General features: G+C 31.8%; 1 protein-coding gene across 1 annotated transcript in view; it reads right to left on the minus strand.

Annotated features, from left to right (window-relative positions):
• LOC142318416 (RNA-binding E3 ubiquitin-protein ligase MEX3C) overlaps nucleotides 1-25,753 on the minus strand; it is an 82,938-nt gene that overhangs the window by 35,943 nt on the left and 21,242 nt on the right. The gene's annotated exons all lie outside the window — the stretch shown is intronic.

Below are 25,753 nucleotides of genomic sequence, written 5' to 3' on the forward strand. Positions count from 1 at the left end.
ATACTTTCGTAAAATCGCTTGGCATATTTTTTGACTAATTTTATTACGTATTCTAGATGCCACAAATTAGTCCGATTAATTGAAAAACCCAACCACCACCAAAGAACATCGGTATACACGCTCTAGTACTCAAATTCGAATAAAAGTAACTGCCTTTACTATGATTTGAACCTTCAACTCTCGACTTCGAAATTAGCGGACTTGCGATTACGAATTCACCACTAGACCAACCCGTGGATCAGCCAAATTTCACCCAAATTTGTCCATCCTATCTAGATGTTAAGAAAAAGAAAAAAAAGATCAACATATGCACTGGTATTCTGCCTTTTAAGATCGACAAAAACCCTACCACTTAACCAGTTTAGCATAATTTTAACTTGCTAATGTACGGTAAAAATTGTTCAATTCCCCCAGGCTTAAATAAATCATTTTTTAGTAATTTTTTTTAATCTGACGAAGTGTAACTTCCTCTTCCCAGTTCTAAAGAACAACATATTTTGTAATTTTAATTTCTTGTATATCAAAATATTTAATCAGTCTTTCTAAAGGAGAAAAAAATTTGAAGAAACACAAAATGGAGAACGCAAGTTGAAAATTATCTAATTGCATGCAAATAATTAATAATACTACAAAACAATTACTTACGTAAAAAGAGCCGGGTTTTACTCACTAATATAGATTAAATTCTCAAGTACATCTTTTAAAATTACCAGTTACTTTAAACGTTGAGATAATAACTGTTTTATCAAGAAAATCGTTCGTACATTCCTAAATCGTATCGCATAAAATTCTGAATTTGGTTAAAAATTTAGAACCATTTATTTTTAACAGTTTATTAAGTGTTTTTTTACGGTAGTATTTAGCAAGTTACGTTTTCAATTTTGAAATACAAGTAACTTTAAAAATAAATAAAATAAAAACCTAATTCTAAATATTACTACAACAAAATGGGAGCTGTCGTTTAAAATAAAGAAAAAGTAATAGTAAATGACGATAGAAATATTTTAGTAGCGGTTTTATTAGAAACAGAGAGAGGGTTGATAGCAGAGGAAAACCGGCAGGGTACGAAGCTAGACGCTAAAAGGGTGAGAAGAACATAAAGAGAGGGGAGGAATATGACCTACAGATCAATATAGCGTCATCGACCTGACGATAGGCTGTGTTAAATGCGAGCGTATACGCAAGAACGTATATCTGCGCCATCAGACGTACAAGTAAACACGCACAAAAAATATAAACCGAAGTCAACCTACTGTTTTACAAACAAATTCTCCCTACCACTTCTCTACACTCACCATTCTGGTAAAATTAATAACTCCTTTACTAAACAGGAAAGAAACTGAAGAAAATTTAATGGTATCAAGAATAAACGAGAAATGTTTTCTCTTTAGATAATTAAAACAAAAATTTGATGTGTACAGTTCATGACTTCCTTAAATTACCTATTAATATAATAAATTACATATACACAATTTTTTCAGCACTTCATTTAAACTTATGTCATTTGAAAGCGAGATACGATCCTCCAGTACTTTAATAATCCGGCCTACGTGGCGCAAGTGGTAGCGTCTCGCCCTTTCATCCAGAGGTCCCGGATTCGAATCCCGGTTAGGCATGCCATTTTCACACACGCTATAAATCATTTATCTCATCCTCTGAAGCCAACACCTAACGGTGGTTCCGTTAGTAAAAAAAGTGGACTGTTACACAATTTCATTGTAGTAGACACCAATTAGCAAACACTTTGTGGTGTCCGTATCAGCATATTTTATTAATTTTGTTTCACGTCGCTCAAGTAGTTATGTGGTGTAAGTGAGACCACTGTGTAGTAATGTGGTGTAAGTGAGACCACTATGTAGTATTTACGTGGTGTCAGCTCCGAAACAATGCACTGTGTAGTAATGTGGTGTAAGTGAGACCACTATGTAGTATTTACGTGGTGTCAGCTCCGAAACAATGCACTGTGTTTGTAAATACTCGCATCATGCGAGATCAAACCTCGATAGTTTGCTTTCAAATTTTCAGGATACATTCCTGTTATCCTAAGGAAACGTTTGAGCCCTACCGAAGTTGTCAATTAAAGATATTTATTACAGAAAAAAATAAAATTAATTTTCATCATGACAACAGAAATAAGTTGTAAACTTTCCAAAGTTTACAACTTATTTCAGACCTTTGATGAGGGATCATCAAAGGTCTGTGTAGTATAATTACCATAGTTACTATTGTCTTTAATAGTCAATTTTCTTTTTGAGATTTCTGTGAAGCCTGAATTACTTTTATTTGTTATTTATCAGCATGCTTCTCACAACCATGAGGCTAACGAACACTGCGCGGGTCCTGACTAGACGGGAATGGCGAGCGAAGAGAGCTCTGCAGCCATGCGGTCGGCCGGAGGGTTCGCCTGTCCTGTGTCGACCTTTGTCACGGGGTCCAGGGGATGGGAACTGAATCGTAACATGGATTCTATTATAATAATGTTAAATCAAATTGAAATTATGGTTTATTATAGTCATATGACGGTCGTATATTCAAAACTATGGAATAAAAAAACTTTCAATGAGGGCTTACTACTTAAGTAGAAAAAAGTCCCAATTTTCTTTTTTTTTGGGGGGGGATTTTGGCAACTAATGTTACAATAATCGTTTTTGAGTTATCCGAGATACGTACAGACGTCAAGCCGAAACTAGTCAAAAGGAAGTCAAAGGGTGGTCAAGATTGATATTGCCATTGAAATCTGAAAACCGAAATTTTTGCCTTTACTTCCAACAAGAAAGAAAAACGGAAAGTTCTGTCATGGTTACATGCATTATGTATCTACAATTTTTTTTTATTCTACTATGAACTTAAATCGTGCTTTATTTCTTACATTGGTACGTATATCCAATTGAAACTATCCCTTAAATGAACAAGACAACACAGCCGTTCCAGGCAGGCCTTTTAAATTCATAAATATTCAAATATACATCTATTATGCATCTCCATCATTTCACATTGATTTTTCAATTTGTTATATCAGAACTCACAACCCGTTTACGATCGTAACTATACTAAATTTATAACAAAACGGTGTCAAAATAGTGAATTCGGGAAAGCGAACCGAACTGTTCAATTAGCAAATGTTATGGTCATCGTCTTTTGTGGCACTCATAGCATAATCTTCATTAACTTTATGGATAAGAAAACGAAAAAGGATGCATATTTGCTGGATCGTTCATACCAGGCAATAAAAGAAATATTACCACATTTCATGAAAGAAGAAACTCTATTTTGCCTAGAGACAACGCACCGATTCTCTCTTTTGCCATGGGGGGAGAGGCAATAACGCTAAAAAATTGGTCCGTATCGCCCCTAAACGCTAAACTTAGCACAACTGAGGTTTTATTATATGTTTCTTAAGACGAAAAAGAAGACTGCTCGAAAGCGATTTACGCGAAATATTATTTCCAACAAATCTATCAGCATTTTTAAAGATTTAATTAAATCACACTGTAAGGGCAGGAAAAGAAAAACTTTAGCTTCTTTGGACTGAGAGTTAGGCTTCAAAGATGGTTATCATTACATACAAACAAAAAATGTTTGTAAGGAAACTTGCGCATTTATTTTGCACCAATTTATCAAACGCCTCATATATTTTAAGACAATTTAAAAGAAAAATAATTTCAATTTAATAAAGATGGTGGTGTTGAACGATTAATTATAATTTTTGTAATAATTAGAAAACTAATATTCTTCGTGTTGTTTTGAATGAAGCCAGAAGAAAGAAATTTTGTAATAGGATATATATATATACATATACACACACACACGTATTATAAACATGAATAATAACATCATCTTAAGTGATCAAATTACAACAATGTTTATATGCACAAGATTAAGGCCTACTGAATGAAATTGCAACGTATGAAATATGAGCTATTATCATCAGTTATCTACTGTGAAAAACAAACATAAAATTATTACACGAGCCTACATGTAAATTAAAACTTAACACTGATCACAAACATAGGAATGTGCTAAATTATCGTAATGCAAAACTCTCTCTCACACACACACACACACACTCTCACTCACTCTCTCTCACTCTCTCACCCTCTCTCTCTCAATCCCTCTCATTCTCTCTCTCTCTCACTCTAAATGTGTGTGTGTGTTCGTAAACTTCCACTAATATATCGCGTAAACATTCATTCAGCATTAAGACATTGTTTATATCATGCCCGCATATAAAAAATATAAAATATCTAGGAGGTGTGTGTTAAAAGATTCCCACGATCGACAGTGGCGACACGCAACACATACACTATACTCTTACTTTGTATTATTACAAATAAAGCAGTAAAATACACCCACTACCCAGCTGACACCCAGGAATTAAATATAAATGATGAACACAAAGTTTGCAACAATGTTACAGCCAATGCTAGCACAATTAATTGATATCTGTTTAGCAAAAATGTCTCTTTTAACGCCCACATCTAATATAAACGTGATATATAACATGTATCATTGTAACAGAAGAAAATTTATAGTATATACATTTTTTTTAGTTTTATTTAATCGAATAAGAAATAAAAACCTTGAGTTTATGCAGTATTAATAAGTTTATTTAAATAATTCAATAAATGATTGCATGAATAGTATATTTATATATAATAGAATTATCTTACAAATATATTTGCAATAAATAAACGGTAGCACAAAAAATTATTTCTTTAAATTTTATAGATCGGGAAAAAATCCGAAGATTTCTACAAAATAATTTTATTATCACATATCGATAAATAAACAATTTTATTTTGATGGGTACAAACAATACATTTATTAATTATATAAGAATAAGCCGACGGTTAGAAAAACTGTTCCAATATTTGCCTGATGGATCAATGGAAACCGTGGTAAAACCCATGATTCAGAGCGGCATTATAAAATAAATAAAATAAAAAAGAGAACAACATATATGCGGATTGTTTCTGACGCACGACTTACACACATTAAACTAAAACATACAACTTCATTTAAAATATTTATAATTTTATTTAAAATATAAATAATTTTTTTTTTTCATTTATTTAATTCGATGATTCGAACTAAAGCGCAAGCGAATACCGTATTTAATTCGCACGTGTGTGGCGGTACTAGCAGCAACGGTCGGCATAACTTAACTAATGTAATTTTAGAACTTGCATAGAACAAATGTTGCGTGTACGGTCGGCAGACTGGCACGGCTTAACACACCAGATACCGAGTCGACCGGGCGATCAACTACGAGACCTAGGCGGACCGAGTTACTTTTTTACACTTTAAATATTTATTATTTATGTAATTCTACCTCTCACTTGTAACGTCACAACATAGCAGAAGATTACAACAGAATTTTTTTGCAAATATTGATATTTTGTAATTAACAAATGTACCTAAGTAAAATATGAGCTTAATTATACAAAGTCTTGAAATACTGGAGGTGACCTTGGTCCTATAACCTTTCCCCCTTGGCCTTTTACAATGAAAATGTAATAGCATAAATGGCCCATGTATAGAAGTAATCTACGCAAATTTGGTCATAATCGGTCCAGTAGTTCTAGAGATATAAGGTGAATTAGAGGCGGACAAAGAAAACATACACGTACATACGAACATTAACATTCGGAAAATTTCCATTCAGTTTTCTGGGTTTCTTAGGTGTCAAAAAGTCAAGATCCAGTGAAAACCGCATATGCCCAAACGGGACCGATTAAAATACTTTCCGTTCTAGAGGTATAGTGCTATCTACATGAGAATGTAAGTTTCTAATTACAAAAGAAAATTCACCATTCAGAAAGAATTAAAACACAAAATGTATAAATTTAACAAAGTGCTGAAGATTCAAAGATTTTTTATTAATATTTTATCGATAGAGTAACACATTTTCTGTAAAAATAAAATCGTTTTAATTGTATTTTAAATTGTGAAAAGATTTTTTTTTTATTTTGTGTAATTATTAAAAATTCCACCGCAAGCACAATATAGATTTTTCTCGTGTTATTTTAATTGTTATTGTTTATAATTAAATATAAACAAACTATAACTTTTTTAATTTTTTTTATTAATATCGGTCGACTCGATTCATATTTGTCGGGCTGATCGATGATCTGACAATCCTATATTTTTATACGTAAGCAGACGTAAGGAGACGTAAGCAATCACATAAGAATTCTATGCTGTTATATGAAAAAAATTAAATTCCTTGTAGTTACAAATTAAGAGGAGATAAGAAATTGTATGGATGATAAAACATAATAAATCCAAAAACGGAGAGTTTTCCATCCACCCGACCACCTCAAAATCATTTTATCTCATATGAAAACCAAACTCGTAATATCATCGTTTGAAATATACTGAACCCTTCGCAAAGATGTGTACTCAAATATCTTTATGAGGAAGAGGAATTGCAGTTTTTAAATTCCATACTTAGTGGAAATGAAAAATAATATATTATCTATTAAGTAATCTTTCAATAGTTAAAGAAAAATGAAATTAACCAAATACTTCTACCTCGAAAAAAGTTATTTTTCGATATCAGACACGAAATCCCAAGCACCAGACAGGGCTTCACGGATGGGTAACTCAAAACTTAAATATGATAAAGAGTAGGATGGGTAAGAGATATCCTCTCAAAATTATTTTGAAAAACAAAAATGTCGCTTAAAAACCATCCTGCTACGACAATCTACCAAAAATGACAGCCATTTAAAATTTGAGGTTTAGTTTCTCACACGTTATCCTCAATACTTCTTAAAAATACTACCTCATCTGTAAAACATTACTTTTGAAAAAAAGGGGGGAGAAAGGAATTTAACAATACTATATCTCTTTTTTGGCGGAGGAACAGTTATTTTCTAGTGTATTGTAGGCGCCACTTGATACAGTTGTAGAAGCATTTTTTCCTTAATTCCCTTTAAAATGATTTCCACTTAATTTTTTAGTAACCTTCCTCATTGGGAGTGGACATAAGGGATCCTTAATGTTCTCAAACTGAAAAATAGATAGTTTCGAGGTTAAGGCGACTTGCTAAATATTTTTTTTCTAGGGTGTACAGTGAAAAGTTTATCTAAGGTTTCCATACCTGACTACTATATATATAATTTATTGTAACCAGACCTGTATAACGGACCTGAGTAACGGATTCCTACAAATTAAAAAGATAATAGAAAATATAATAACGGGAGAAATCCGGATAGGGACTAAAAGAAACCCTTTTAGTAGAGGTAACAGGTCAGTTTAACAAAGGTCCTTTGAAATACTGCCTACTGACGCACCTAAACAAATGTTAGTTCCGCGAGGACAGAACTGCAAAATAAGTCTATGCAAGACGTTATGATGTCAGTCTGCGAAATGAGAGTCCGCGAGATGTCAGTCAGAAGAGTATTATGCTAGGTCAGTGAAGAAACGAATTTCTAGTTTAGGTTCGACCACAATTACGATTACGTTACTCCAGTACATAAAAACAAGAAATGGTTCCGGTGAGTTACTGTTAAGACTGTAAGTGAACGAGATAATTAAATTTCATTCATAAACTATTAGGGTTAATTTTATTTGCGAACGGCAAAGGTATTTGTAGTTGAAGAACTATCTATTGTACTGTTGTTAATACAAGACTAGTGGTTAAAAGTGTTAAAACTAGCAGTCATGCAATGTCTTCTGTCGATGGGACTGAATTCTTGTTTTTATTATTTATCTACCTGTGAATAAATCTTGATTACTTTAAATTCTGTTTTGTATGTAATCTATTACTATTACTGACACTTATGATTGTTATTGACATTTACGATTATTATTGTTTTCTGTTGCCGTTATTGTCATCATTCTAATTATTATTGTGGTAGTTATTAGTACACATTTTTTTATTTGTTTTATTATTGTCGTTTACTATTATTTTTATTACCATTGACAATAATGTCTTGTTTTACTTGTTTTTAAACCATAAATTCTAATTATACGAACATGTTCAACTGTCAGTCTCTCAATATCCTGATCGAGCCGCGAACCCGCGAAATGTGTGAGTGCGAGTGGGAGGTGCATATATAAAAAACTTCGTTCAAGTTAAAAAGTACTAACTTTTGGAGTGCGCGTGTTCATAAAATTGGTAGTTATCAAATTTATATAAGGCTAACGTAACAGTATTAAATAAGTTTTTATGGTAATTAAAAAAAAAATGAAAAAAGTTAATTACACGTATTACAAAGACCGGGTTTTTTTTTAATATGAAATAACCGGTGTGAAAGTGTAAATAAAAACGTCAAAAATATCAATATTTGTAAAAATTAAACGATAAGGATGCATCAACTATATAATCAGAATTAATAAATTGACGGTCGTATATTTTACCTACAAAATGCTACGTACAGTATAAAATAAAACACTGTATGAGTTTGCAACGGTTGTTTTACTGTACCCCCTCTACAATTTATTTCTCACCCCTTCAATCTTTCCAGTTGTACGCAGTGCGGCTGAGTTGACTCACACCCAAAGCAGTTTCTTGTAACCATAGTAACAAACAAACGTCGCTTCCACTGCCGTTCGAGCTTAGTCAGTCCACCGACGACAGACTCCATCCATTAGACTCATCATGAACCCTGTTACTGAGCGAACCTTTTTTTACAATAATATTTTTATTTTAGTCATTTACATTTCAACCCTAAAATTCCATTAATGTGCCATTTTGCGCGAGCTGGGCGTATAATTATTAACGAAAATCAATTTTAAAAAATTCAACGCCAACAACAGGAAAATCCTATACGCATTCCTCATACGTTACAACAGCCTAAAAGTGTGATCAACGGGAATAAAATAAAATTGATGAAAACATTTCATTCTTCTCCCACTGACAGAGATATAAAATTACTAAAACATTTCATATATATCTGTGTGTGTGTGTGTTCGGGCGCGTGCACGACTTATCCATTGAAATTATCACTTTAAACAATCACAAAAATGTTATTTAAAAGCTATTGCATAAAAAATAACTCACAATTTAAAAACAATACGAAGTAGGAAAATGGAACAATATATTTTCCAACAACCCCTATTAGAAATATAATAAACATTTCTCGAAGATTTCTCGCTAAGTTCGCGGAGTTTACTGTCGTAATGAGACACAAGACAGTATAGAATTTAGAAAAGTGCTAAATTTAAAAAACTGGTAGTTATTTATGTAAACATGAAAATATTACAGCTGTAATATTTGAAAGCGCCCATGAAATCCCAGGTTTTACAAATGCAAACAGTTTCACAACATGAACGATCTCAAAGAGTTACCAAAATCGCATTTACATAAAAATTTTCGATAATTACAAAGCATAAATGACGCATACATTGCAGCCACCACTACATCATGTTCAATGGTACGAGTTTGTCGACAGGTAAATGACTGGAAATGAAATCAAGTAACCCCCATGTTTAAACAAAATTATTCATATGGTACGATTTCCAACCGCATGGATAGATTCATGAATAAACAAAACTTTCGAATACGGGACTCCAAAAACAGTAAAATAAGAATGGCGAGCGAGGTATCAGTGGTGATAACAAGTGAATGGTATTGCTTTTAGATAGTGTGATCTCCTTATTTTTATTGTAAAACAATGAAAGTGCTGCGGTTATAAACAATGGAAAGCGCTAATATACTATGACATAACAGATCTTTTGGTCTACATCGGATGAAGGGGCGAAGATTGCTTCCAGCAGAATGGCCGCTACGAGTCAAACGATTGTGTTATTGCGCGATAAATTCAAAGATAGGTAAAGAGAAAAAAAAATACGAAAAAAATTAGGCTTATACACGCCAACCCCGAATAAAATTTTCAGCAAACGTAACCAAACATACAAACATAATGGAATCATCGAACTGATACAAGAATGTGATTTTGAATCTAGAAACTATTAAAAAAAAAAACTTTTGCCGCAACACTATATGCGGATTTTGAAAAGAATCTAACAGCAAAATCTAGGATTATTCTCCCTACCGGGGGTAGGTCTAGTGGTGAACGGGTCTTCGCAAATCAGCTGATTTCGAAGTCGAGAGTTCCAGCGTTCAAGTCCTAGGTAAAGACAGTTACTTTTATACGGATTTCAATACTAGATCGTGGATCCGGTGTTGTTTGGTGGTTGGGTTTCAATTAACCACACATCTCAGGAATGGTCGACCTTAGACTGCACAAAACTACACTTCATTTACTACACTCACTCATAAATATCCACACATTCATCCTCTGAAGTAATTCTGAAGGTGATTCAGGATTATAAACAAAAAAAGAAAAAGAAAATCTAGGCCTCACATCACTGAACACAAAACTCAAGCGACACATTAATGTAACGGAATAAGCGAATTAATAAAAGAATGTGATTTTGAGCCCAAAAACGACGACGTTTGGTCCAAAAAAAGACCAAATAAATACCATAGAAAATATCTTAGCAAATTAGGAGGCATTAAATTATGCGAAATGTTTCGCAACTCTGAATAAAAACCGTTGAAGGAGTCAATACTCACATTGACCGAAATCAAATAGCATCAATATCCTAATCTACCGGTGTTTGGTCTAGTGGTCATTCCAAATCGGCTGATTTCGAATTCGAAAGTTCTAAGGTTCAAATCCTAGTAAAGGCATTTCGGACTAATACGGATTTGAATACTAGGTCGTACATACACCGGTGGTTCTTTGGTGGTTGGGTTTCAAATAACATCAGGAATGACTGACCTGAGATTGTACAAGGCTACACTTCATTTACATTCATGAATATTATCTTCAACATCTTCTGAAGTAACACTTTACGGTGGTTAGAAAAAGAGGCATAAAAATCCTACATATATGAATCACAGTGTCAAATAATATTAAATTCTAGTCAAAATTATAGGTCCCAAACTTTGAAAAATCGAGCCTGGAAATATAAAAAATACGAAAAGTCCTACATACTTGTACATAAATCCTTCCAGAATTTTTTCAATGCCAAAACCCCATTTTAAGAAATTCCTTTCGGCACGCCGGAAGGCGGAAGTAGATTTAACCGAAGCTAAGTAGAGGGAAAAAAAGATTTCCACCTAGAACTTAAGAAAAACTTCAAATTTACTTAATACAATGGTTGCATGTGAAAAACGTTTCACATGTTTACCATACGAAAAGCCCCATCTTCTTACAATTCCAACATTTTGGTCATCCCTTGCCGTAAGGGTTGGTCATATCAAAAGTTGTTTAACAAAAAAGTTTCAGGAAATATTTAGAGTACTAACGACCACTTTAAAGCGGTCTGATACAGTGCTTATTAGAAGTATGATCATTTTGTCTTCGAACCCCATTTTTTCGATCCCCTGGGCCCAATGGTTGATGATATCCAAAAACTTTACTTAGATAGGTTTTACGCCCTCATCTAAAGAATAGTAGGAACTTTTAAACGAATTCAATATTTTACTTAATAGGAATGTTAGTGAAATTATTTTTTCGAAACAGTCCTCCCATTTCCACCCACCCCAATGATCCGATTTTGCCCATTAACGAAATCGACCGAGATTTTGGGTCGTTATATTTTATGCATAAGTTTTAAAGTGATTGGCGGAAAATTACGGCAGTTATCGTATCCACAAGAAAATGTAATAGGTATATAAATTTTTGAACTGACGGTGGTTTTGGTGTCTGGAGGTGTGAAAAGCGAAGATGTCTAAATTTTCCGAAAGTCGAATCATGGTACCCATTGCAATACGTAGCTTTCTTATGAAATCTACCTAAAATCAAGACCGGAAAAAATATCGTATGTATATAAAAAAAAAGGTAGTTGGGCAATAAAATCAGCTAAAGTAATAGTAAATATGTCATAATCAACAGATTCAAGAAAATACAACAAAATACTTTACAACTTAGGCTCTATTCAGAGTATCTCTTTTACTAAGCTAGTATGAATACAAAAACAATGCACCTAAAAGAGTGAAATATTGAGAAATTCCTATCGCAAAGTATAATTACAAGAAGGAATAATGAATTTATTATTTATTCAAGTTCAGTGCCAAGTATTTCGAGAATATACTAATATTTTACAAGTAACAATAAATTTAAATAAGGTAAATCCCATGCTATAACAAATGGTCCATCGTAATATCTATAATCATGTAAAATATATTCAGTAACTACTCATAGTAATTAACCAATTGTTTATTGGGGAATGACATTAAATCTCGACTTAAGTCATTATCTACAACAAGAAAACATAGTGATTATCTACAAGAAAATATTACTGCAACAGATATAACTAATTTCATTTTACTCTGTGTGTATATGTACACACGCGCACACACACAATTACACAAGACGTCTCTTGAAGAAACAGAAAGAAATTTCAGAACATTGTTCTAAAAGTGAAAATAAAGAAAAAAATTACAAAAAGTAGGACGAACCAATACTGAAATACTCCTAACTTGAATTAAGGAGTAATTTTGATGACATGAATAATTCAATAAACCAGGACTTAAGAATCTAACGAATTAACTATGATGTTTGTCATGTATGAATGTATTGCGAAGTTTTATAAGCATGCGTAGTTACCTATCTATGGTGATCGAATAAAGCAAGAAAATTGCATTTTCTGAAAAATAGATAAAATGGAAATCGAACTGTTATAAACTGCTTCGGTTTTAAAGTTTTTACTAATAAAAATAAATTTGAAAACGTTGGTATTTTCAGTGATTTTTAAAAGGATACAAAATTCGATTGCAGTTATAATTTTTGTTTACAAAACTTTAACGTTAAAAAATGTCTCAATTTACTGAATAATGGCATCATTTCTTTTAACAGGAATGTTCTCAAATTTAGTAAATGCTCATATGACAAAACTAACTATGCGTGATTTTTAATACAGTAAAGACTATTTATTAGAAAACTATAAAATCTCAGAACTGAAAAGGAGGAGTAAAAAAATTTAAGGGTTTACTACCCTTAAAGTTTTACATCAAATTTAAAAATTTTAACTTTCACACCTTCTGTGGAGGCTGGGCTAAGCCGAATTTTTTTTTTCCTTTTAAAACCATTTACTAAATGTTATTTTTTCATGGTAAACGGTTTTTTAACAGAGTGTGCGTGCACGCACTTCAAAGATCAGACAGTCAATTGTTCTCAAAATTAAACGTAATGACCAATTTGAAACTACGTGTACAGAGTGAAATATGTAACGTGCAAGACTTTAAATATAAATTGTTTAACTCCATAACAAAAATTATTTATCTCCTCAATGTTTTAAAATAAAATTTATGTAAATTTTTTTATTTACCAGTAAGCAACCAGTTTTAAATCTGAAAAGTTTAATATTGCAGAAACGTACTCGCTCCATTTAACAATCCTCCAAATAAATAAACGCCGGTTCAACTATTAAACCCCTTCTATAAACTGAATAAACGCATAAGTAAAATACTTCAAAACGTAAACTGCATTGATAAGCAAATGCCGATATTAAAGAAATTTTAAATGTTTTCTTTTGAAAAAACAAAATATACAATTATATAATTATATAATATATAACACTTTTTTTGTTTTTTTTTTTTAGAAGACAAAATATATAAACAAGTTGACACGCAACACGTATCAACCGCATCTATCAAGACAATTAATTTTAACGATCCTATACGCGTCATGCCTTTATAGACAACAAGAAACAAGATACATTTGGAAAGTAGTTGACGTTTATTTTTCACTTTTAAATAATCTTAACAATTGAAAATTAATTATAATTTTGTCAACTAATTGTTAAAAAAAAAAAGAAGGCAACAAAACGTATTACCCCCACCATCAACATATCGCGCTGCCTCCCCCTCGACCACCACTTCACCTTCCGACGGTATGAATGAAACGAATTACATGACCTTGATAAACTAAGCTCTTTAACTAACAGTTGTCTTGCGTAGTGCTTCGCATATCATAAACTACTAAATAGAAAGATGATAGGAATTATTATCTCATCAAAGCGCGTACCTTACGCATTCATTCACTGTTATTAATAAAATAAAATAAACGGTAATACTTCTCTATTTTATAAAACACCATATTTTTTCTAAATAAGGTCGTAAAATTAGGTAGAAAAATTTCAAATTTGTAAAATTACCAGAAATCCCTGTGCCATATAAAATCTTATTTAATTGGTTTTTTTTTTTTGGTTCTTAAATAAACTTAAATTATAATGATTTTTTTTTTTATTAAAGTATTTTTTCTTAATTTTTTTTTTCATTGACAGCCCTCTCGGCCAGTTGAAAATGAAAAACGCAAGAGTCGCATAATTTTCCCGTCAAAGCTAGACCCACGGTCACCGTATTTTCCCACTCTATTGACACATTGTAACCAAAATTAAATGACATCAATGATCCTCTCTTTTTTGCTGTTTAGCCTCCGGTAACTACCGTTTAGATAATTCTTCAGAGGATGATATGTATGAGTGTAAATGACGTGTAGTCTTGTACATTCCCAGTTCAACCATTCCTGACATTTGTGGTTAATTGAAAATCCAACTACCAAAGAACACCGGTATCCACGATCATAGTATTCAAATCCGTGTAAAAATAACTGGCTTTACTACGACTTGAACGCTGTAACTCTCGACTTCCAAATCAGCTGATTTGGGAAGACGCGTTAACCACTAGACCAACCGGTGGGTTGACATCAATGATCCTGTATTCAGAAAAATATACAAAATGTTAAATTCAAATTAGTACAAAAAGTACTAGTTCCAAAATAAAAACAAAAGAAATAAGTTCTTTGACCTCAACTTATACGGAATTTACATAACATTAAACATCATAAGAAAGTATCTTTTATAAATAAGGGACATTAAATTAAGAGAGAAAAAATAGCTACTTTCGTAAAGTTTGCGATAGGGGAGCATCACGGCTAAGGTCCGTATTACCATGTCTCCTTGACAGATTGTGACCGAAATTAAAATGAAATCAATGCCCCCCCATTCATATTCAAAAATCATCGTACAAATATCCACCCAAATCTGTTAATCCAGTCTTAAAACATCAAGCAAAAAAAGCCAAACTATATGCATCATTGTGAAATGTGTATTTATTTAACGTAAAAATGGTTTTTACAATCAGAAGTTAATAATTATTAATAAATCTAAATCTAAATCTAAATTTAAAAAAAGATGTTCGATTCGAACAGATGTGCCTTCTCCTTGTAAGATCCAAATATTTCATTAATTAAAATTTTATTTCGCTATAACTCTGGAACCAATGAAAATAAGTACCACTTATGATATATCGTTCAAAATCTCCCAATGAGAACTTATTCCAGCAGTTAAGAAAAAGTCCAAAATCATATTTTTTGGGGATTTTCGGCTTTTAGGACACTTTTGGTTCAGCAGATTAAAATCAAAAGGGGAGGTGCATAACTAGATGTTACAACAATGCTAAATCCAAAATTTCGACATCCTACGGCTAATTGTATTAGTTTTGCGAGATACTACGCACATACGTCCGTACAAGTCAAGCCGAAACTAGCGAAAATGGTTTCAAGGATGGCCTAAATGGATATTTTCGTTCAAATCTGAAAAACGAAATTTTTCGAGGTAACAATATACTTCGTACAACGAAGTAAAAATCTTACGCACTTCTACGCAAAAAGACAGACTTTTTCGTTATTTTGTTTTGTTTCAGCGTTCCTTTGACGTTAAATTGACCGCAATTCTCAAGAACGAATTCGACTGATCATCAAATTTTCAAATGCACAACTTTCAGATACACTAGTATAGCATATCTAATTTCAATTAAATTTATCTAGCAGTTTTGTAGATTTTCGAGCCACATAATTTATACATACCCCTATAAATAAATCTACATGGAAACCACAATTCAAGTGAATGGTATTTTCGTTCTCCTACTCATACCTCAAAAACCTAAAGAAGATTAATTTTACTACCCATTCCCACCATTCGACCGAAAATAATACCGTACCTTTCTTCGAAAAGTCGAAATATACAATCCCCTAGAGCAAACGCTAAATGCTTTATATATATATATATAGACTTTTTATTTTTAATTAAGTGTATATGCAAAATAAAATCCATATTTAAATCATAAGAGATAATTTAATCAGCAAAATTTTGCATTTAAATATGCGGCTTCAACAAATTTACACAAAAATATTTTTCACAGAATAATTAATTTGTTACCGCAATTATTTGTTATACATTTTAAAAAACAAAAACCATGAGAACTTATAAGCGGGGGCGAGTAATATTATCAACGGAAATAACGAAAGCAAGAACAAAATAAAACAAAAAAGAAAGAGAGAATTTACATGAATAGAGAACTTAAAATCAAGGCCAGTTCGCTACTTAAAACAGAAGACGGGTGGAAAGAACAGAGGGCAACGTTTGATTTGGCGGGAAGCATGGTTACGTCATGTCCTGCGAGGCCATGCGGTCGAAGCACTACTGCCGCTGCTGCTACTCAATCGTGCCACATATCAAAGCAGACAATAATAATTAGAAGCAGGTATAATTAATATAAAAGAGAAGAAAAAGCGAATAAATATAGCCAGCATTATAATAAAATTGTTAAAAAAATAACAGCTAATAAATAGTCGGGAGTAATGAAAAATAAAACTATTTATAACCACCGCGTTGTTATAAAACAAAGAAACTAAACAGAAAGTTAATGTTACGTTACGTACAACTTTACAAAGAACATCGATTATAATATAACATCGAAACCGCGTAAACTGTATTAGAAGATAAAAACTAGAAACCGAGTTCGATTCCCGTTATACAGTACAATTGTTTTTGTTTTATAGTCCCATTAATACTTTATACACAAAATATGAAATAAATGAAGGGGCACACACATATTTATGGTCTACTACGTAAGCACGAGTTAGGTCAAAGTAATGAAATGCAGTGAACAAATACTGAAAATACCTTTTTAAACAGCGATCCTACCCCTCCTTTATTGAACTAAATAAAAACCTAACACGCACTACGGTTAAGCAGATATAAAATGTCCATATACAATATAATTGTTTTTCCGATAATGAGAATTCTATAGAGAAACTTTTATTAATATTAAATTTTATTATAGATTTTAAAATTAAAATCTTTGAAAAAATTTTCAATCGTAAACAAACATAAAATCTGAAACAGTTGTAGGACTTTCCCATCATGCAGCTTTTTTCTGATGCAAGACGAGCGCGCACGCGTACACACACACACACACAAACTTCTGAGAAAAAATGGTCATATTCTTTTTAGTCTAAATAAAACATTTTACATCGTATAGACCTCGTTCAAATTGTGTAATAAAACTGATTCCTTGGTGAATATAACACAAAATAACCAACTTAGATACCATATAAAATGATTTTGTAACAGCGTTTTGAAACGCCGTACAAAGCCAGTTTAATGGCTATTGATCAGGAAAGGTTTAGATTCCTACTATTCTTTGGGAAAGAGCCAAACGGTGGAAAAACGGGATTTCAAGGACAAAAAAATTACAGCTCCATCAGTAGAGACAGGCTCGAATCCGTTTAAAGTGATCTGTAGTTCTCTAAATATTACCTAAAAACTTTGAAACGATTTCAACCCTTACGGGGTTGAAATATGACCAACCCTTATGGCAGGGGATGACAAAAATGTTCCTGGAATTGTAAGATGGGGCTTGTCGTATGCTAAACACTTGACACTTTTTTTCACATGCAACCGTTGTACCGAGTAAATTTGAAGTTTTTGTTAACTAAGGTGAAAATATTTTTTATCCCCAACTTATCACCGGTGACCTCCGCCTTCGGGCTTGCCGGAAGGGATATTTTTTATATGTAACTACATCCAGTTTTTTCTTCTTTTTTTTTATTAATTATGTATCATTTTAATGATGCTATTTTTATCAAGGTTTTAGTTTTACAACGATTACCCTTTATCCATCTAAATCCTGGGCCAGTTCCTATACTTTATCTTGAAGTATCATCAAATCTGCTACCACTCAAACCGTGATTTATACAGATAGTTTCTAAAATGGTGGGCTGGCTATACTTTTTGGGATTCTACTTGTAAAACTAAAAAAATATTCTTACGAAAAATGACAATTTCTCCTTCGTTATCCCACTCTGTACGCAATTGTTATTTTTATGAAGATTTATATCTCAAGTTCGGATAGACGATCGCATTAATATTTGGTAAGCGTCTTTGTAATGAATTTTTAAAATTAGAAAAAAATCGGGACTTAAATAACTTCGCAAATAAAAAAAATGGTGACGTTTATTTTTTAATGTGTAATATCTTCATAAATATTAGTTTTATCAAAATTTATGTTATTTGCTCAAATTAAGCCTTTTATTTTGAATAACGTGACTTTTTATTTTTTTAAATCGGTTAACAAATAGTCGAGTTATGTCAGAAAATTGATTCTGTAATTATGTGTCTGTTTTCATCTCCACCATCTTACGTTCAATTCGTCCAAACTGAGTCACATAACTTTTTTTTAGCCAATTATCATCTAGATCGCCCATGAGGACGATCTAGTGATTTTTCGAAGTCTAAGGATCTTAAATTCAAATGCTAGTATAAATTAGTTGTATTTATTTGGTTTTGGATAATAGACCCATGTAGTTCGATGGTTATGGTTCAATTAACTAGTCTCAGGAATGGTCCACCTTCTTTTCTTTTTTCTTTATCTGTTTAGCCTCCGAGAATTACCCGTTCTGGTATTACTTGAGGATGATATGAGCGAGTGTAAATGAGGTGTAGTCATGTACATTCTCAGTTCGACCATTCCTGAGATGTGTGGTTAATTAAAACCCAACCACCAAAGAACACCGGTATCCACGATCTAGTATTCAGATCCGTATAAAAGTTAATTGCCTTTACTAGAACTTGAACGGTGGAACTCTCGACTTCCAAATCAGCTGATTTGGGAAGACGCGTTCACCACTAGACCAACCAGGTAGGAATGGTCCACCCTATCTTTGTACAAATTACACCTGATTTATTACATGTCATACTTATCATCCTCATCTCATTGGGCCATGGGAGAGGGGCATATTGTTCACTAGATGGAACAGATTACAACGTATACATCAGGAAAGGGGGAAAAAGTAGAATAATACATTACGAAAAACTATTTGTTCCTTATTAAATTCGATTTGAAATTGTAATAGTCGAATTCTTAATGAACTGGGAAAAATGTTTGGGCAATTTAAAAATAATTAATTTGTATACAATAGAGTTAAAAAATAAGGGTTAGTTGAAAATGTTATATCAAATTTATACCGTCGTTGAGAATTTTTTTTGTAGCTCTAAATTTTAGCTTTCCGATATTTCTTTAAAACTGTTTTTTTTTTTCTTGAGATTACAGGCACCAACTCACTGCTATTAGCCCATTATTTTTTTTCACACCAATAAAAATAAAAAGTGAAACAAAACTTCCGTCTTATTTTACAGATTTTATGTAAAACTGACTGGCGATTCTAATTAGGTAATTAAAACTTATCTTTTTTTTTTTTTGTTAGTAATAGAATAAAACGACATCGTTAACAAAGTTAAATGGCTCTTTGTATAACATACAGAATAATACAATAACGGGTAAATGAAGAAATACGTAAATAAAATTTATAAAATAATAAAAAGGCAAAAAGAATTTGAACTTTTGTTAATAAGAATAATATGTAAACTTGGCTATAAAATTAAAAAATAATGAATATCAATCAAAACAATAAAACAAACTAATTAAATTGTAATTAAAACCCGGAACAGTATTTTTTTTTTTTTTTTTTTAATTTCATATAAAACATAACTGAACAGTTAAAAATGTTAATAACAAAATTATTTTAAAAATTAACAAAGAATACATTTACACAATTAAGTATACATCGATATCGAAACCGGGAATTTGCTTTAACTACTTATAGGTACTTAAGTAATGCGTTGTCAACAAACTGTTCAGTTTTAAATAATAAAATCTGTAATCTATCTTTATGCATTCATTAACAAACATCCTTGAACAAATCGTAAAAACTGATTTCATGCCGTAACATTATCAACAAATACACGCACGCACAGTATTTCTCTTTTAAAATAAACTTAAATCTGAAAGCAACATAAATACATAACGCCACGTAAACTGTACTAAACTGCGCCGTGTTACGATTCTTTAAATTTTATAACGTTTAATATATATATATATATATATATATATATATATATATATATATATATATATATATTTTTAGATCAATTTTAAAAAGAATTAAATATAAAAGTGCAACATATAAATATGATGTAAAACTAAACAGAAAAAAATTGGAAAATATTCTAACACATGACTATAACAGACACGTGGATATAATATCTATTTTTAGTAGTAAAAATACGACGCGTTAAAAGAAAACCTGCTGTGAGGGCTGCAATGGCCTAGTAGTGGTGGTGTGTTATCACACTTAAGTAGGAAAAATGCTCTTTCTTTCAGACATTCTGACACTACCTCTCCGTCGATCGCTAGCGCTCTCTCTCTCTCTCTCTCTCTCTCTCTCTCATTACTGCACGTGATAGAAAGTACTTTAACTCGACATAACCTAACCCAGTAATAACTAAGCAGACACGGTGAATTAAAAAAAATATAAGAGTATGTTATATAAATACAACAAATTACACACGTTTCTTACCTAGCTAGTACATTACAAACACATGTCAAAAAAAAACAGAACCACGTTTGACGTTTATTTAAAAAATCCCTAACAATTAGAATAGCGGTATCCCATTTAAAATTTTAAATAAATTATTCTGATCGGAACAGGAACATAATAGTAAATTTTATATTTATATATATATATATATTCACACAAAAAAAGTTAAGATTTCCTAACTGCTCTATTATTATTAAAATCCATCTGTCAGAGAATGCGTGTACCATGGATCGAAAAATTGAAAAAATTTGGGATTTTTAGTTTTTTATTCTAAAATGTAGTTTAAAATGTCCTCTTTCCAATGCAAATTGAATCATCTTTTTTCTTTCTTTTTCATGTTTAGCCTCCGGGAATTACCGTTCAAAGGATGAATGAGGATGACATGTATGAGTGTAAATGAAATGTGGTCTTGTACAGTCTCAGTTCGACCATTCGCGAGATGGATATGTGGTTAATTGAAACCCAACCATCAAAGAACACCAAGTATCCACGACTTGAATGTGACTTGAATAGTATTGAAGTTCACATAAAAGTTGTATATGCATTTACTAGGACTTGGAACGCTGGAACTCTCAACTTTCAAATCAGCTGATTTGTGTTGTTTATATTTGTGTTCACTTATCTGTTGTATATAAAAAGTTATGATTTTTTTTGTCAACACATATTTTTAATTTTATCACAATATGTCGACGTTCAGCTGTTTTCGTTTATTTTATTATTTTTCCCTTTATTATTTTTATGTTTTACTTACCGTATTTGTTTTTCAAGTTAGTAACTTTACTTTTCGCTAGTTTATAACATAACCTTATTGAGTTTAGTAGAATATTCCGTTGTTGCAATCTTACTTGTTTGTTTTCTTAAAAGTGTTTTGTTATAGATATTATTTATTATCAAAGGGGATTGATATTGTTATCGTTCTTTATAGTGTAAATAGTTGTACTTGCTAATATGTCTAGACTGAATCTTCGTTTTAAAAAATCTGATGTGGATAACCATGACTTCCTCGTATGCCTAGCCTATCAAATTAAATACAAACTTTTTTTAAAAAAATAAAGTTATAAAATTTTATTTCATTAAAAAACTTTCATTTTTTTGCCATTGAATTATTCATCGTAAAAATTTGTTTACAATGAGAGGTTAATCATCATTATTAATAAATCAATATATTTAAATTAAAATAAAATGCTAAAAAAAGGAGATTAAGTCCGATTTGATCCGATGTGCCGTCCCCTTCTAAGATCCAAATATTTTATTAATTAAAATTTAATTTGGCTGTTCAACTCCGGGATGAATTAAAATAGTTACCACTTATTACATATAGTTGAAAAGCTCTCAATGAGGGCTTATTACTGCACGTAAGAAAAACTCCAAAAAATGTTTTTTGTATTTTGGGTTTTTTTTTTAACACTTTTGGATTAGCCGATTGCAATCAAAAGGGGAGGATTACAACTAGATGTTACAACACCCATAAATCCAAAACTTCAACATCCTACGACTAATCGTTTTTGAGTTATGCGTGTTTTTGTTATACGTAAGTACATACGTCACGGCCGAAACTAGTCAAAATGGATTCAGGAATAGCCATTTCCGTTGAAATCTGGAAACCGAAATTTTTCGCGATCAGAATACTTCCTATACTTCGTACAAGGAAGTAAAAACGAAAAGGTTGTTTCAATTACACGACTCCAAAACAACCCAAAACATTTCTCCTGTTTTCTCTTTGGTAAATACTACTATTTCTACGTGGAGGGAAGTAACGAAGTACGTGAATGCTGAAAGAAGTAAAATACCTTACGACCATAATCAGCACTTTCATTTGAATAAAATAATCATGGATGAAATTAAGCCAATTTTCAAGAATTTTATCTAATAGTTTATTGCTAAAATTATTTATCTGGCAAAAATGTCAATGAATACTTGAACAATACGATTTGGTCGAAAATACCAAAAAGAACTTTTGTTGGTACTAAAGCTCTTCATTTTGGAATATACGATGCTATTTGCAAGTTTAATGACTGCAATATAGCAAAAGTTTTTGGCTTTAGAAGAAATGAAGTTAGATCCAGGCAAATACACACTTTATGAAATGAAAAACTAGCTGAGGAGCGAGTGAGATATAGTGAGCGAGACGAGACGTCTAACATCTATAGAATCTAACAATCTAGAGATTAGGCAGAAAAGGAATCTCAGGAGAAGAAAATTAAGAGGATAATTACGAACAGCAGGAAAACCAGGAAACACCATTTTATAGCGGTGGACAGTAACTAAAAGTATGTTTTCTGTTTATAAAATCTTTAGATGCAGTTTTACGAAACTTGTTTTTTTATAATTAGGTACGCTTTTCTTAGAGGTACTATAAAAGAGAGAAACTTGAAATTTTTTGAGGATGTTTAACTCGCTTTGCTCTTTCAACTGAATGTAGTTTTAAATATTTTTGAGGAAAAAAATTATTTTTTAATTACCAAAATTTTATTTCTACACTAAATGTGAAGTTGTAAATTCAAAATATGTAAAACATATCGACCTTTAAAAAAAATAAAAAATTAGGTATATACCCTATTTGGTTCAAGAGAAAAGTGTACCAACGTTAACACTGGTTAGATACGGATCAACGGTGCCCTGAAAAATAAAAACCGCAGTAAACCTAACACAAAATTCACAATAACATAAAAAAATTTGATGAGTTCATTATTAATCATTAGAAATACAATCACTAGAAATAATGGTAAAGGAAATGGCCATATTAATTATTTTATTCAAACACTGGAAATAATCCGATACTGATGATACCAAATATTAAAAAATAACTACAAAATAATTTAACAATTCAAAGGCAAAATGAAAATTTTGAAGGCATACTTATATATACACATTAAACGGGAGAACAAACATATTTTTTTTAAATTAATTATTTAAAAATTCAACAACAGAATAATAGTACTTCTGCAAAAGAAACGTTTAAATTGTCTTTTAAATAAATTGATTGAGAAATTTTTAAAAGGTTCGGTAATTTACAAACAATGTTTATATTTCAATTAATAATATATTTATAATTTATAGCTTAATTTATTTAAATATAATTTATTATATATATATATATATATATATATATATATATATATATATTTAAATTATAAACTAGTATAATTATAATTTGTTATAATTTATTTAATTTATAATATATTTATTAATTATAATAATAAAAGTAATTTTCTCACAAACCGAGAAATTGATGTTTGAGTTATATATGAACAATCCCGTTTACACAAAACAGATGATTTTAACATTATTAATTTTCTAAATATCTGTTTATAATTCACACGAACAGATGCCAATCAATATCTGGAAGCCCTTTATATATCTTGGACACTCTTATGATTTGTTTAGGGAGTCCCTTACCGTGAAATTATATTTTAGATGTAATTATACATCTAAATATAACAGGCATAATAAATATTAAATAATTATGACAAGCTTTGCGTTTTATTAGGGCTCTTCAGGGCAAAATAGTACCGATTTGTGTTTTTTACAAACGAAATCAATTTCATCCCAAGACAATCTAATATTTTTACCGGTAACCGTAAATTCATTAAACGTGTATGACCAATGAAATACTTTAAAACCTTTTTTTATATAACACAAAAGACAAACGGAATTAAGTAAATACGGCTGTCCGATCAAACAGTTTGTCACAACCTAACTCATTTTTAAGATCACAAATATAAATACTATATAATAGGTAGTCTAAAAACTACAGAGCGCTTTTTACGCAATAGATAGCGTTAGCGATTCTGCCAAAAATCTAGAAAGACCGTCATGTAAGCAATCATGACATCGACAGTGATCAAAGCATCCATCAAAAAACAGCAAAACCATTTGGAGAAAGCTGGCTCCAAAAAAAAGCTCGACGTTTGGGCGCCGTATGATCTAGCTCATAAAATTTACTCTTAATTTTTATCTGCCAATCTCTACTGAAACTCGTAACGAAATCGAACAATTTCTAAGGCGGTTGATCACGAGTGATAAATGAATAACGTACAATGAAAGTGCGAAAAGATCGTTGTCAACGCGAGAAGAAGCTCCACGTGTGGTAAGGCGTGCCACAGTAATACCCAGCAGGAAGGTTATGCTGTGCGTTTGGTGAGATCGGAAGGGCATCACGAGCTGCTACCGCCAGGCAGAATAACTCAGACCTTTACTGTGGACAACAATTAGCGCGACTGCAGCTAGCAATTCAAAAGAAACGACATGAACTGGTTACAGAAAAAGTATCGTATATCACGCTGATAACGCTATACAGCATCCATTCTTTAAGGATCCGTCTGAAAACGAGAAAGTTAACTGGAAGGTTTTAATGCATCTACCGTATAACCTGGACCTGGCACAATCGGATTATTTGTTAATCTGTAGAACTCCCTGAATGGTGTTAAGTTAATTTCAAGAAAGGCCTGTGAAAACTGTCACAATTTTTTACCAGATTCTATAACGACGGGGTTATGGTTTTCGGAATTTGGCAGACGGTCATCGAAACAAATTGTGCATAAGTGGTCTAATAATGTTATTTTCCAATAACAATAAATGTATTCTCAATTTTTTGTGTGCGCGCGCACGCACACACCACACACACGGGCACAAATTCAGAAACAAAAAATAAGCCCGTAAAAAATTATCAGACGCTAATTATAACGTAGTATATATATATATATATATATCTCCTCTCGGTTCTCACCCCTCCTAAAATCTCTCACACTCGCATACACACACTCTTCCTTTTGTGTGTCTGCAACCTCACAATTGTAATGTTAGGCTTTTAGCTCCCCTAACATGAGGAGGATGACTGTCGTACAGCAGCAGGCTGTTACAATACATCCGCAGTTCCTCCCACGAATCACTTCCTCCTATCATACTCTACATATATACAGAGACATACACACAACTGTTGTTGAGAGTTATATACAACTATATACTGATATAAAGGAACGTTTATTTAAATTTGCAATTAAAAAATGAACGACAAAAAATAAAAGACAGAAAATTCAAGCCTTTTATACGATTTTTTTTTAATTTAA

The sequence above is a fragment of the Lycorma delicatula genome, chromosome 1, assembly GCF_047948215.1.
Source record: "Lycorma delicatula isolate Av1 chromosome 1, ASM4794821v1, whole genome shotgun sequence".
In the NCBI taxonomy this organism is placed as follows: domain Eukaryota; kingdom Metazoa; phylum Arthropoda; class Insecta; order Hemiptera; family Fulgoridae; genus Lycorma; species Lycorma delicatula.